This window comes from Lissotriton helveticus, chromosome 6 (assembly GCF_964261635.1).
Source record: "Lissotriton helveticus chromosome 6, aLisHel1.1, whole genome shotgun sequence".
NCBI classification, from domain to species: Eukaryota; Metazoa; Chordata; class Amphibia; order Caudata; family Salamandridae; genus Lissotriton; species Lissotriton helveticus.
Genome location: NC_136067.1, coordinates 1129618323 through 1129634438, shown reverse-complemented (window position 1 = coordinate 1129634438; position 16116 = coordinate 1129618323).

The following is a 16116-nucleotide window of genomic DNA, read 5'->3' as shown; positions in this document are numbered from 1 at the left end:
TCAATATGGGTGAAATTTTAACATTTAATCTTTTGACTCTAAATGACTGTTGGATGCGAATTATGACTTTTTCAACTAAAATAAGTGTGTTTAAAGTCATTTCTGTGCCTGAAATTGGTCAAAATTGAAGCTTTTGAGTAAGCACAACTCTGTAAAAATGGCAATTTTGGTCACTGTGAGGGTTAAAAAAGTGGTTATTTAACATGAGGCACGATCCAATTGACATTTTGAATAATTTTTGGTACAGTCCAAAAAATCAATTTTCTGATAAAAAACGATGACTCCGGACCTGTCGAACGTTCCCAAAATGGTCAATATGGATGAAATTTTAGCATTTTATTTTTTGACTCTAAATGACTGTTGGATGTGAATTATGACTTTTTCAACTAAAATAACTGTGTTTAAAGTCATTTCTGTGCCAGAAATTGTTCAAAATTGAAGCTTTTGAGTAAGCAAAACTCTGTAAAAATGGCAATTTCGGTTACTGTGAGGGTTTAAAAAGTGGTTATTCAACATGAGGCACGATCCAATTTACATTTTTAATCATTTTTGATACAGTCCAAAAAATCAATTTCTGATGAAAAACGATGACTCCGGACCTGTCGAACGTTCCCAAAATGGTCAATATGGATGAAATTTTAACATTTAATTTTTGGACTGTAAATGACTGTTGGGTGTGAATTATGAATTTTTCAACTAAAATAAGTGTGTTTAAAGTCATTTCTGTGCCTGAAATTGGTCAAAATTGAAGCTTTTGAGTAAGCAAAACTCTGTAAAAATGGCAATTTTGGTCATGTGAGGGTTTAAAAAGTGGTTATTCAACATGAGGCACGATCCAATTGACATTTTGAATCATTTTTGATACAGTCCAAAAAATCAATTTTCTGATAAAAAACGATGACTCCGGACCTGTCGAACGTTCCCAAAATGGTCAATATGGATGAAATTTTAGCATTTTATTTTTTGACTGTAAATGACTGTTGGATGCGATTTATGACTTTTTCAACTAAAATAAGAGTGTTTGAAGTCATTTCTGTGCCTGAAATTGGTCAAAATTGAAGCTTTTGAGTAAGCAAAACTCTGTAAAAATGGCAATTTTGGTCATGTGAGGGTTTAAAAAGTGGTTATTCAACATGAGGCACGATCCAATTGACATTTTGAATCATTTTTGATACAGTCCAAAAAATCAATTTTCTGATAAAAAACGATGACTCCGGACCTGTCGAACGTTCCCAAAATGGTCAATATGGATGAAATTTTAGCATTTTATTTTTTGACTGTAAATGACTGTTGGATGCGAATTATGACTTTTTCAACTAAAATAAGAGTGTTTGAAGTCATTTCTGTGCCTGAAATTGGTCAAAATTGAATCTTTTGAATAAGGAAAACTCTGTAAAAATGGCAATTTTGGTCACGTGAGGGTTTAAAAAGTGGTTATACAACATGAGGCACAATCCATTTGACATTTTGAATCATTTTTGGTACAGTCCAAAAAAATCAATTTTCTGATTAAAAACGATGACTCCGGACCTGTCGAAGTTCCCAAAATGGTCAATATGGATGAAATTTTAACATTTAATTTTTGCACTGTAAATGACTGGTGGATGTGAATTAAGACTTTTTCAACTACAATAACTGTGTTTAAAGTCATTACTGTGCCTGAAATTGTTCAAAATTGACGCTTTTGAGTAAGCAAAACTCTGTAAAAAAGGCAATATCGGTTACTGTGAGGGTTTAAAAAGTGGTTATTCAACATGAGGCACGATCCAATTTACATTTTGAATCATTTTTGGTACAGTCCAAAAAATCAATTTTCTGATGAAAAACGATGACTTTGGACCTGTCGAACGTTCCCAAAATGGTCAATATGGATGAAATTTTAACATTTAATTTTTGGACTGTAAATGACTGTTGGCTGTGAATTATGAATTTTTCAACTAAAATAAGTGTGTTTAAAGTCATTTCTGTGCCTGAAATTGGTCAAAATTGAAGCTTTTGAGTAAGCAAATCTCTGTAAAAATGCCAATTTTGGTCACTGTGAGGGTTTAAAAAGTGGTTATTCAACATGAGGCACGATAAATTTACATTTTGAATCATTTTTGGTACAGTCCTAAACATCAATTCTCTGATGAAAAACGATGACTCCGGACCTGTCGAACGTTCCCAAAATGGTCAATATCGATGAAATGTTAACATTTTATTTTTTTACTGTAAATGACTGTTGGATGCGAATTATGACTTTTTCAACTAAAATAAGAGTGTTTGAAGTCATTTCTGTGCCTGAAATTGGTCAAAATTGAAGCTTTTGAGTAAGGACAACTCTGTAAAAATGGCAATTTTGGTCACTGTGAGGGTTTAAAAAGTGGTTATTCAACATGAGGCACGATCCAATTGACATTTTGAATCATTTTTGGTACAGTCCAAAAAATCAATTTTCTGATGAAAAACGATGACTCCGGACCTATCGAACGTTCCCAAAATGGTCAATATGGATGAAATTTTAACATTTGATCTTTTGACTCTAAATGACTGTTGGATGTGAATGATGACTTTTTCAACTAAAATAAGTGTGTTTAAAGTCATTTCTGTGTCTGAAATTGGTCAAAATTGAAGCTTTTGAGTAAGCAAAACTCTGTAAAAATGGAAATTTTGGTCACTGTGAGGGTTTAAAAAGTGGTTATTCAACATGAGGCACGATCCAATTAACATTTTGAATCATTTTTGGTACAGTCCAAAAAAATTAATTTTCTGATGAAAAACAATGACTCCAGACCTGTCGAACGTTCCCAAAATGGTCAATATGGGTGAAATTTTAACATTTAATCTTTTGACTCTAAATGACTGTTGGATGCGAATTATGACTTTCTCAACTAAAATAAGTGTGTTTAAAGACATTTCTGTGCCTGAAATTGGTCAAAATTGAAGCTTTTGAGTAAGCAAAACTCTGTAAAAATGGCAATTTTGGTCAGGGTGAGGGTTTAAAAAGTGGTTATTCAACATGAGGCACGATCCAATTAACATTTTGAATCATTTTTGGTACAGTCCAAAAAAATAAATTTTCTGATGAAAAACAATGACTCCGGACCTGTCGAACGTTCCGAAATTGGTCAATATGGGTTAAATTTTAACATTTAATCTTTTGACTCTAAATGACTGTTGGATGCGAATTATGACTTTTTCAACTAAAATAAGTGTGTTTAAAGTCATTTCTGTGCCTGAAATTGGTCAAAATTGAAGCTTTTGAGTAAGCACAACTCTGTAAAAATGGCAATTTTGGTCACTGTGAGGGTTAAAAAAGTGGTTATTTAACATGAGGCACGATCCAATTGACATTTTGAATAATTTTTGGTACAGTCCAAAAAATCAATTTTCTGATAAAAAACGATGACTCCGGACCTGTCGAAACGTTACCAAAATGGTCAATATGGATGAAATTTTAGCATTTTATTTTTTGACTGTAAATGACTGTTGGATGCGAATTATGACTTTTTCAACTAAAATAAGAGTGTTTGAAGTCATTTCTGTGCCTGAAATTGGTCAAAATTGAATCTTTTGAATAAGGAAAACTCTGTAAAAATGGCAATTTTGGTCACGTGAGGGTTTAAAAAGTGGTTATTCAACATGAGGCACAATCCATTTGACATTTTGAATCATTTTTGGTACAGTCCCAAAAAATCAATTTTCTGATGAAAAACGATGACTCCGGACCTGTCGAAGTTCCCAAAATGGTCAATATGGGTGAAATTTTAACATTTAATCTTTTGACTCTAAATGACTGTTGGATGTGAATTATGACTTTTTCAACTAAAATAACTGTGTTTAAAGTCATTTCTGTGCCTGAAATTGGTCAAAATTGAAGCTTTTGTGTAAGGACAACTCTGTAAAAATGGCAATTTTGGTCACTGTGAGGGTTTAAAAAGTGGTTATTCAACATGAGGCACGATCCAATTGACATTTTGAATCGTTTTTGGTACAGTCCAAAAAAATCAATTTTCTGATGAAAAACGATGACTCCGGACCTGTCGAACGTTCCCAAAACGGTCAATATGGATGAAATTTTGACATTTAATCTTTTGACTCTAAATGACAGTTGGATGTGAATTATGACTTTTTCAACTAAAATAAGTGTGTTCAAAGTCATTTCTGTGCCTGAAATTGGTCAAAATTGAAGCTTTTGAGTAAGCAAAACTCTGTAAAAATGGCAATTTTGGTCATGTGAGGGTTTAAAAAGTGGTTATTCAACATGAGGCACGAACCAATTGACATTTTGAATCATTTTTGATACAGTCCAAAAAATCAATTTTCTGATAAAAAACGATGACTCCGGACCTGTCGAACGTTCCCAAAATGGTCAATATGGATGAAATGTTAGCATTTTATTTTTTGACTGTAAATGACTGTTGGATGCGAATTATGACATTTTCAACTAAAATAAGAGTGTTTGAAGTCATTTCTGTGCTTGAAATTGGTCAAAATTGAATCTTTTGAATAAGGAAAACTCTGTAAAAATGGCAATTTTGGTCACGTGAGGGTTTAAAAAGTGGTTATTCAACATGAGGCACAATCCATTTGACATTTTGAATCATTTTTGGTACAGTCCAAAAAAATCAATTTTCTGATGAAAAACGATGACTCCGGACCTGTCGAAGTTCCCAAAATGGTCAATATGGGTGAAATTGTAACATTTAATCCTTTGACTCTAAATGACTGTTGGATGTGAATGATGACTTTTTCAACTAAAATAACTGTGTTTAAAGTCATTTCTGTGCCTGAAATTGTTCAAAATTGACGCTTTTGAGTAAGCAAAACTCTGTAAAAATGGCAATTTTGGTCACGTGAGGGTTTAAAAAGTGGTTATTCAACATGAGGCACGATCCAATTTACATTTTGTATCATTTTTGGTACAGTCCAAAAAATCAATTTTCTGATGAAAAACGATGACTTTGGACCTGTCGAACGTTCCCAAAATGGTCAATATGGATGAAATTTTAACATTTAATTTTTGCACTGTAAATGACTGGTGGATGTGAATTAAGACTTTTTCAACTACAATAACTGTGTTTAAAGTCATTACTGTGCCTGAAATTGTTCAAAATTGACGCTTTTGAGTAAACAAAACTCTGTAAAAATGGCAATTTCGGTTACTGTGAGGTTTTAAAAAGTGGTTATTCAACATGAGGCATGACCCAATTTACATTTTGAATCATTTTTGGTACAGTCCAAAAAATCAATTTTCTGATGAAAAACGATGACTCCGGACCTGTCGAACGTTCCCAAAATGGTCAATATGGATGAAATTTTAACATTTAATTTTTTGACTGTAAATGACTGTTGGGTGCAAATTATGACTTTTTCAACTAAAATAAGTGTGTTTAAAGTCATTTCTGTGTCTGAAATTGGTCAAAATTGAAGCTTTTGAGTAAGCACAACCCTGTAAAATGGCAATTTTTGTCACTGTGAGGGTTTAAAAAGTGGTTAATCAACATGAGGCATGATCCAATTTACATTTTAAATAATTTTTGGTACAGTCCAAAAAATCAATTTTCTGATGAAAAACGATGACTTTGGACCTGTCGAACGTTCCCAAAATGGTCAATATGGATGAAATTTTAACATTTAATTTTTGGACTGTAAATGACTGTTGGGTGTGAATTATGAATTTTTCAACTAAAATAAGTGTGTTTAAAGTCATTTCTGTGCCTGAAATTGGTCAAAATTGAAGCTTTTGAGTAAGCAAAACTCTGTAAAAATGGCAATTTTTGTCACTGTGAGGGTTTAAAAAGTGGTTAATCAACATGAGGCATGATCCAATTTACATTTTAAATAATTTTTGGTACAGTCCAAAAAATCAATTTTCTGATGAAAAACGATGACTTTGGACCTGTCGAACGTTCCCAAAATGGTCAATATGGATGAAATTTTAACATTTAATTTTTTGACTGTAAATGACTGTTGGGTGCAAATTATGACTTTTTCAACTAAAATAAGTGTGTTTAAAGTCATTTCTGTGTCTGAAATTGGTCAAAATTGAAGCTTTTGAGTAAGCACAACCCTGTAAAATGGCAATTTTTGTCACTGTGAGGGTTTAAAAAGTGGTTAATCAACATGAGGCATGATCCAATTTACATTTTAAATAATTTTTGGTACAGTCCAAAAAATCAATTTTCTGATGAAAAACGATGACTTTGGACCTGTCGAACGTTCCCAAAATGGTCAATATGGATGAAATTTTAACATTTAATTTTTGGACTGTAAATGACTGGTGGATGTGAATTATGAATTTTTCAACTAAAATAAGTGTGTTTAAAGTCATTACTGTGCCTGAAATTGTTCAAAATTGACGCTTTTGAGTAAGCAAAACTCTGTAAAAATGGCAATTTCGGTTACTGTGAGGGTTTAAAAAGTGGTTATTCAACATGAGGCACGATCCAATTTACATTTTGAATCATTTTTGATACAGTCCAAAAAATCAATTTCTGATGAAAAACGATGACTCCGGACCTGTCGAACGTTCCCAAAATGGTCAATATGGATGAAATTTTAACATTTAATTTTTGGACTGTAAATGACTGTTGGGTGCAAATTATGTCTTTTTCAACTAAAAAAGTGTGTTTAAAGTCATTTCTGTGCCTGAAATTGGTCAAAATTGAAGCTTTTGTGTAAGGACAACTCTGTAAAAATGGCAATTTTGGTCACTGTGAGGGTTTAAAAAGTGGTTATTCAACATGAGGCACGATCCAATTCACATTTTGAATCATTTTTGGAACAGTCCAAAAAATCATTTTTCTGATGAAAAACGATGACTCCGGACCTGTCGAACGTTCCCAAAATGGTCAATATGGATGAAATTTTAACATTTAATTTTTTGACTGTAAATGACTGTTGGATCCGAATTATAACTTTTTCAACTAAAATAAGTGTGTTTAAAGTGATTTCAGTGCCTGAAATAGGTCAAAATTGTAGCTTTTGAGTAAGTAAAACTCTGTAAAAATGGCAATTTTGGTCACTGTGAGCGTTTAAAAAGTGGTTATTCAACATGAGGCACGATCCAATTTACCTTTTGAATCATTTTTCGTACAGTCCAAAAAAATCAATTTTCTGATGAAAAACGATGACTCCTGACCTGTCGAACGTTCCCAAAATGGTCAATATGGATAAAATTTTAACAATTAATTTTTGGACTGTAAATGACTGTTGGCTGTGAATTATGACTTTTTCAACTAAAATAAGTGTGTTTAAAGTCATTTCTGTGTCTGAAATTGGTCAAAATTGAAGCTTTTGAGTAAGCACAACCCTGTAAAATGGTAATTTTTGTCACTGTGAGGGTTTAAAAAGTGGTTATTCAACATGAGGCACGATCCAATTTACATTTTGAATCATTTTTGGTACAGTCCAAAAAATCAATTTTCTGATGAAAAACGATGACTTTGGACCCGTCGAACGTTCCCAAATGGTCAATATGGATGAAATTTTAACATTTAATTTTTGGACTGTAAATGACTGTTGGGTGTGAATTATGAATTTTTCAACTAAAATAAGTGTGTTTAAAGTCATTTCGGTGCCTGAAATTGGTCAAAATTGAAGCTTTTGAGTAAGCACAACTCTGTAAAAATGGCAATTTTGGTCACTGTGAGGGTTAAAAAAGTGGTTATTTAACATGAGGCACGATCCAATTGACATTTTGAATAATTTTTGGTACAGTCCAAAAAATCAATTTTCTGATGAAAAACGATGACTCCGGATCTGTCGAACGTTCCCAAAATGGTCAATATGGATGAAATTTTAACATTTAATTTTTTGACTCTAAATGACAGTTGGATGTGAATTATGACTTTTTCAACTAGAATAAGTGTGTTAAAATTCATTTCTGTGCCTGAAATTGGTCAAAATTGAAGCTTTTGAGTAAGCACAACTCTGTAAAAATGGCAATTTTGGTCACTGTGAGGGTTTAAAAAGTGGTTATTCAACATGAGGCACGATCCAATTTACATTTTTAATAATTTTTGGTACAGTCCAAAAAATCTATTTTCTGATGAAAAACGATGACTCCGGACCTGTCGAACGTTCCCAAAATGGTCAATATGGGTGAAATTTTAACATTTAATCTTTTGACTCTAAATGACTGTTGGATGCGAATTATGACTTTTTCAACTAAAATAAGTGTGTTTAAAGTCATTTCTGTGCCTGAAATTTGTCAAAATTGAAGCTTTTGAGTAAGCACAACTCTGTAAAAATTGCAATTTTGGTCACTGTGAGGGTTAAAAAAGTGGTTATTTAACATGAGGCACGATCCAATTGACATTTTGAATAATTTTTGGTACAGTCCAAAAAATCAATTTTCTGATGAAAAACGATGACACTGGATCTGTCGAACGTTCCCAAAATGGTCAATATGGATGAAATTTTAACATTTAATTTTTTGACTCTAAATGACAGTTGGATGTGAATTATGACTTTTTCAACTAGAATAAGTGTGTTAAAATTCATTTCTGTGCCTGAAATTGGTCAAAATTGAAGCTTTTGAGTAAGCACAACTCTGTAAAAATGGCAATTTTGGTCACTGTGAGGGTTTAAAAAGTGGTTATTCAACATGAGGCACGATCCAATTTACATTTTTAATAATTTTTGGTACAGTCCAAAAAATCTATTTTCTGATGAAAAACGATGACTCCGGACCTGTCGAACGTTCCCAAAATGGTCAATATGGATGACATTTTTACATTTAATCTTTTGACTCTAAATGACAGTTGGATGTGAATTATGACTTTTTCAACTAAAATAAGTGTGTTTAAAATCATTTCTGTGCCTGAAATTGGTCAAAATTGAAGCTTTTGAGTAAGCACAACCCTGTACAAATGGCAATTTTGGTCACTGTGAGGGTTTAAAAAGTGGGTATTCAACATGAGGCATGACCCAATTTACATTTTGAATCATTTTTGGTACATTCCAAAAAATCAATTTTCTGATGAAAAACGATGACTCCGGACCTGTCGAACGTTCCCAAAATGGTCAATATGGATGACATTTTAACATTTAATTTTTTGACTGTAAATGACTGTTGGGTGCAAATTATGACTTTTTAACTAAAATAAGTGTGTTTAAAGTCATTTCTGTGCCTGAAATTGGTCAAAATTAAAGCTTTTGAGTAAGGATAACTCTGTAAAAATTGGCAATTTTGGTTACTGTGAGATTTGAAAAAGTGGTTATTCAAAATGAGGCACGATCCAATTGACATTTTGAATCTTTTTTGAAACAGTAAAAAAAAATCTTTTTTCTGATGAAAAACGATGACTCCTGACCTGTCGAACGTTCCCAAAATGGTCAATATGGATGAAATTTTAACATTTAATTTTTGGACTGTAAATGACTGTTGGCTGTGAATTATGAATTTTTCAACTAAAATAAGTGTGTTTAAAGTCATTTCTGTGCCTGAAATTGGTCAAAATTGAAGCTTTTGAGTAAGCAAATCTCTGTAAAAATGGCAATTTTGGTCACTGTGAGGGTTTAAAAAGTGGTTATTCAACATGAGGCACGATAAATTTACATTTTGAATCATTTTTGGTACAGTCCTAAACATCAATTCTCTGATGAAAAACGATGACTCCGGACCTGTCGAACGTTCCCAAAATGGTCAATATCGATGAAATGTTAACATTTTATTTTTTGACTGTAAATGACTGTTGGATGCGAATTATGACTTTTTCAACTAAAATAAGAGTGTTTGAAGTCATTTCTGTGCCTGAAATTGGTCAAAATTGAAGCTTTTGAGTAAGGACAACTCTGTAAAAATGGCAATTTTGGTCACTGTGAGGGTTTAAAAAGTGGTTATTCAACATGAGGCACGATCCAATTGACATTTTGAATCATTTTTGGTACAGTCCAAAAAATCAATTTTCTGATGAAAAACGATGACTCCGGACCTATCGAACGTTCCCAAAATGGTCAATATGGATGAAATTTTATCATTTGATCTTTTGACTCTAATTGACTGTTGGATGTGAATTATGACTTTTTCAACTAAAATAAGTGTGTTTAAAGTCATTTCTGTGTCTGAAATTGGTCAAAATTGAAGCTTTTGAGTAAGCAAAACTCTGTAAAAATGGAAATTTTGGTCACTGTGAGGGTTTAAAAAGTGGTTATTCAACATGAGGCACAATCCAATTGACATTTTGAATCATTTTTGGTACAGTCCAAAAAATCAATTTTCTGATGAAAAACCATGACTCCGGACCTTTAGAACGTTCCCAAAATGGTCAATATGGTTGAAATTTTAACATTTAATCTTTTGACTCTAAATGACTGTTGGATGCGAATTATGACTTTCTCAACTAAAATAAGTGTGTTTAAAGACATTTCTGTGCCTGAAATTGGTCAAAATTGAAGCTTTTGAGTAAGCAAAACTCTGTAAAAATGGCAATTTTGGTCAGGGTGAGGGTTTAAAAAGTGGTTATTCAACATGAGGCACGATCCAATTAACATTTTGAATCATTTTTGGTACAGTCCAAAAAAACAAATTTTGTGATGAAAAACAATGACTCCGGACCTGTCGAACGTTCCCAAAATGGTCAATATGGGTGAAATTTTAACATTTAATCTTTTGACTCTAAATGACTGTTGGATGCGAATTATGACTTTTTCAACTAAAATAAGTGTGTTTAAAGTCATTTCTGTGCCTGAAATTGGTCAAAATTGAAGCTTTTGAGTAAGCACAACTCTGTAAAAATGGCAATTTTGGTCACTGTGAGGGTTAAAAAAGTGGTTATTTAACATGAGGCACGATCCAATTGACATTTTGAATAATTTTTGGTACAGTCCAAAAAATCAATTTTCTGATAAAAAACGATGACTCCGGACCTGTCGAACGTTCCCAAAATGGTCAATATGGATGAAATTTTAGCATTTTATTTTTTGACTCTAAATGACTGTTGGATGTGAATTATGACTTTTTCAACTAAAATAACTGTGTTTAAAGTCATTTCTGTGCCAGAAATTGTTCAAAATTGAAGCTTTTGAGTAAGCAAAACTCTGTAAAAATTGCAATTTCGGTTACTGTGAGGGTTTAAATAGTGGTTATTCAACATGAGGCACGATCCAATTTACATTTTGAATCATTTTTGATACAGTCCAAAAAATCAATTTCTGATGAAAAACGATGACTCCGGACCTGTCGAACGTTCCCAAAATGGTCAATATGGATGATATTTTAACATTTAATTTTTGGACTGTAAATGACTGTTGGGTGTGAATTATGAATTTTTCAACTAAAATAAGTGTGTTTAAAGTCATTTCTGTGCCTGAAATTGGTCAAAATTGAAGCTTTTGAGTAAGCAAAACTCTGTAAAAATGGCAATTTTGGTCATGTGAGGGTTTAAAAAGTGGTTATTCAACATGAGGCACGATCCAATTGACATTTTGAATCATTTTTGATACAGTCCAAAAAATCAATTTTCTGATAAAAAACGATGACTCCGGACCTGTCGAACGTTCCCAAAATGGTCAATATGGATGAAATTTTAGCATTTTATTTTTTGACTGTAAATGACTGTTGGATGCGATTTATGACTTTTTCAACTAAAATAAGAGTGTTTGAAGTCATTTCTGTGCCTGAAATTGGTCAAAATTGAAGCTTTTGAGTAAGCAAAACTCTGTAAAAATGGCAATTTTGGTCATGTGAGGGTTTAAAAAGTGGTTATTCAACATGAGGCACGATCCAATTGACATTTTGAATCATTTTTGATACAGTCCAAAAAATCAATTTTCTGATAAAAAACGATGACTCCGGACCTGTCGAACGTTCCCAAAATGGTCAATATGGATGAAATTTTAGCATTTTATTTTTTGACTGTAAATGACTGTTGGATGCGAATTATGACTTTTTCAACTAAAATAAGAGTGTTTGAAGTCATTTCTGTGCCTGAAATTGGTCAAAATTGAATCTTTTGAATAAGGAAAACTCTGTAAAAATGGCAATTTTGGTCACGTGAGGGTTTAAAAAGTGGTTATACAACATGAGGCACAATCCATTTGACATTTTGAATCATTTTTGGTACAGTCCAAAAAAATCTATTTTCTGATTAAAAACGATGACTCCGGACCTGTCGAAGTTCCCAAAATGGTCAATATGGATGAAATTTTAACATTTAATTTTTGCACTGTAAATGACTGGTGGATGTGAATTAAGACTTTTTCAACTACAATAACTGTGTTTAAAGTCATTACTGTGCCTGAAATTGTTCAAAATTGACGCTTTTGAGTAAGCAAAACTCTGTAAAAATGGCAATATCGGTTACTGTGAGGGTTTAAAAAGTGGTTATTCAACATGAGGCACGATCCAATTTACATTTTGAATCATTTTTGGTATACTCCAAAAAATCAATTTTCTGATGAAAAACGATGACTTTGGACCTGTCGAACGTTCCCAAAATGGTCAATATGGATGAAATTTTAACATTTAATTTTTGGACTGTAAATGACTGTTGGCTGTGAATTATGAATTTTTCAACTAAAATAAGTGTGTTTAAAGTCATTTCTGTGCCTGAAATTGGTCAAAATTGAAGCTTTTGAGTAAGCAAATCTCTGTAAAAATGCCAATTTTGGTCACTGTGAGGGTTTAAAAAGTGGTTATTCAACATGAGGCACGATAAATTTACATTTTGAATCATTTTTGGTACAGTCCTAAACATCAATTCTCTGATGAAAAACGATGACTCCGGACCTGTCGAACGTTCCCAAAATGGTCAATATCGATGAAATGTTAACATTTTATTTTTTTACTGTAAATGACTGTTGGATGCGAATTATGACTTTTTCAACTAAAATAAGAGTGTTTGAAGTCATTTATGTGCCTGAAATTGGTCAAAATTGAAGCTTTTGAGTAAGGACAACTCTGTAAAAATGGCAATTTTGGTCACTGTGAGGGTTTAAAAAGTGGTTATTCAACATGAGGCACGATCCAATTGACATTTTGAATCATTTTTGGTACAGTCCAAAAAATCAATTTTCTGATGAAAAACGATGACTCCGGACCTATCGAACATTCCCAAAATGGTCAATATGGGTGAAATTTTAACATTTAATCTTTTGACTCTAAATGACTGTTGGATGCGAATTATGACTTTCTCAACTAAATTAAGTGTGTTTAAAGACATTTCTGTGCCTGAAATTGGTCAAAATTGAAGCTTTTGAGTAAGCAAAACTCTGTAAAAATGGCAATTTTGGTCAGGGTGAGGGTTTAAAAAGTGGTTATTCAACATGAGGCACGATCCAATTAACATTTTGAATCATTTTTGGTACAGTCCAAAAAATCAATTTTCTGATAAAAAACGATGACTCCGGACCTGTCGAAACGTTACCAAAATGGTCAATATGGATGAAATGTTAGCATTTTATTTTTTGACTGTAAATGACTGTTGGATGCGAATTATGACTTTTTCAACTAAAATAAGAGTGTTTGAAGTCATTTCTGTGCCTGAAATTGGTCAAAATTGAATCTTTTGAATAAGGAAAACTCTGTAAAAATGGCAATTTTGGTCACGTGAGGGTTTAAAAAGTGGTTATTGAACATGAGGCACAATCCATTTGACATTTTGAATCATTTTTGGTACAGTCCCAAAAAATCAATTTTCTGATGAAAAACGATGACTCCGGACCTGTCGAAGTTCCCAAAATGGTCAATATGGGTGAAATTTTAACATTTAATCTTTTGACTCTAAATGACTGTTGGATGTGAATTATGACTTTTTCAACTAAAATAACTGTGTTTAAAGTCATTTCTGTGCCTGAAATTGTTCAAAATTGAAGCTTTTGAGTAAGCAAAACTCTGTAAAAATGGCAATTTCGGTTACTGTGAGGGTTTAAAAAGTGGTTATTCAACATGAGGCACGATCCAATTTACATTTTGTATCATTTTTGGTACAGTCCAAAAAATCAATTTTCTGATGAAAAACGATGACTCCGGACCTGTCGAACATTCCCAAAATGGTCAATACGGATGAAATTTTAACATTTAATTTTTGCACTGTAAATGACTGGTGGATGTGAATTATGACTTTTTCAACTAAAATAACTGTGTTTAAAGTCATTACTGTGCCTGAAATTGTTCAAAATTGACGCTTTTGAGTAAGCAAAACTCTGTAAAAATGGCAATTTCAGTTACTGTGAGGGTTTAAAAAGTGGTTATTCGACATGAGGCACGATCCAATTTACATTTTGAATCATTTTTGATACAGTCCAAAAAATCAATTTCTGATGAAAAACGATGACTCCGGACCTGTCGAACGTTCCCAAAACGGTCAATATGGATGAAATTTTGACATTTAATCTTTTGACTTTAAATGACAGTTGGATGTGAATTATGACTTTTTCAACTAAAATAAGTGTGTTCAAAGTCATTTCTGTGCCTGAAATTCGTCAAAATTGAAGCTTTTGAGTAAGCAAAACTCTGCAAAAATGGCAATTTTGGTCATGTGAGGGTTTAAAAAGTGGTTATTCAACATGAGGCACGAACCAATTGACATTTTGAATCATTTTTGATACAGTCCAAAAAATCAATTTTCTGATAAAAAACGATGACTCCGGACCTGTCGAACGTTCCCAAAATGGTCAATATGGATGAAATTTTAGCATTTTATTTTTTGACTGTAAATGACTGTTGGATGCGAATTATGACATTTTCAACTAAAATAAGAGTGTTTGAAGTCATTTCTGTGCTTGAAATTGGTCAAAATTGAATCTTTTGAATAAGGAAAACTCTGTAAAAATGGCAATTTTGGTCACGTGAGGGTTTAAAAAGTGGTTATTCAACATGAGGCACAATCCATTTGACATTTTGAATCATTTTTGGTACAGTCCAAAAAAATCAATTTTCTGATGAAAAACGATGACTCCGGACCTGTCGAAGTTCCCAAAATGGTCAATATGGGTGAAATTTTAACATTTAATCCTTTGACTCTAAATGACTGTTGGATGTGAATGATGACTTTTTCAACTAAAATAAGTGTGTTCAAAGTCATTTCTGTGCCTGAAATTCGTCAAAATTGAAGCTTTTGAGTAAGCAAAACTCTGCAAAAATGGCAATTTTGGTCATGTGAGGGTTTAAAAAGTGGTTATTCAACATGAGGCACGATCCAATTTACATTTTGTATCATTTTTGGTACAGTCCAAAAAATCAATTTTCTGATGAAAAACGATGACTCCGGACCTGTCGAACATTCCCAAAATGGTCAATCTGGATGAAATTTTAACATTTAATTTTTGCACTGTAAATGACTGGTGGATGTGAATTAAGACTTTTTCAACTACAATAACTGTGTTTAAAGTCATTACTGTGCCTGAAATTGTTCAAAATTGACGCTTTTGAGTAAGCAAAACTCTGTAAAAATGGCAATTTCGGTTATTGTGAGGTTTTAAAAAGTGGTTATTCAACATGAGGCATGACCCAATTTACATTTTGAATCATTTTTGGTACAGTCCAAAAAATCAATTTTCTGATGAAAAACGATGACTCCGGACCTGTCGAACGTTCCCAAAATGGTCAATATGGATGAAATTTTAACATTTAATTTTTTGACTGTAAATGACTGTTGGGTGCAAATTATGACTTTTTCAACTAAAATAAGTGTGTTTAAAGTCATTTCTGTGTCTGAAATTGGTCAAAATTGAAGCTTTTGAGTAAGCACAACCCTGTAAAATGGCAATTTTTGTCACTGTGAGGGTTTAAAAAGTGGTTAATCAACATGAGGCATGATCCAATTTACATTTTAAATAATTTTTGGTACAGTCCAAAAAATCAATTTTCTGATGAAAAACGATGACTTTGGACCTGTCGAACGTTCCCAAAATGGTCAATATGGATGAAATTTTAACATTTAATTTTTGGACTGTAAATGACTGTTGGGTGTGAATTATGAATTTTTCAACTAAAATAAGTGTGTTTAAAGTCATTTCTGTGCCTGAAATTGGTCAAAATTGAAGCTTTTGAGTAAGCAAAACTCTGTAAAAATGGCAATTTTTGTCACTGTGAGGGTTTAAAAAGTGGTTAATCAACATGAGGCATGATCCAATTTACATTTTAAATAATTTTTGGTACAGTCCAAAAAAATCAATTTTCTGATGAAA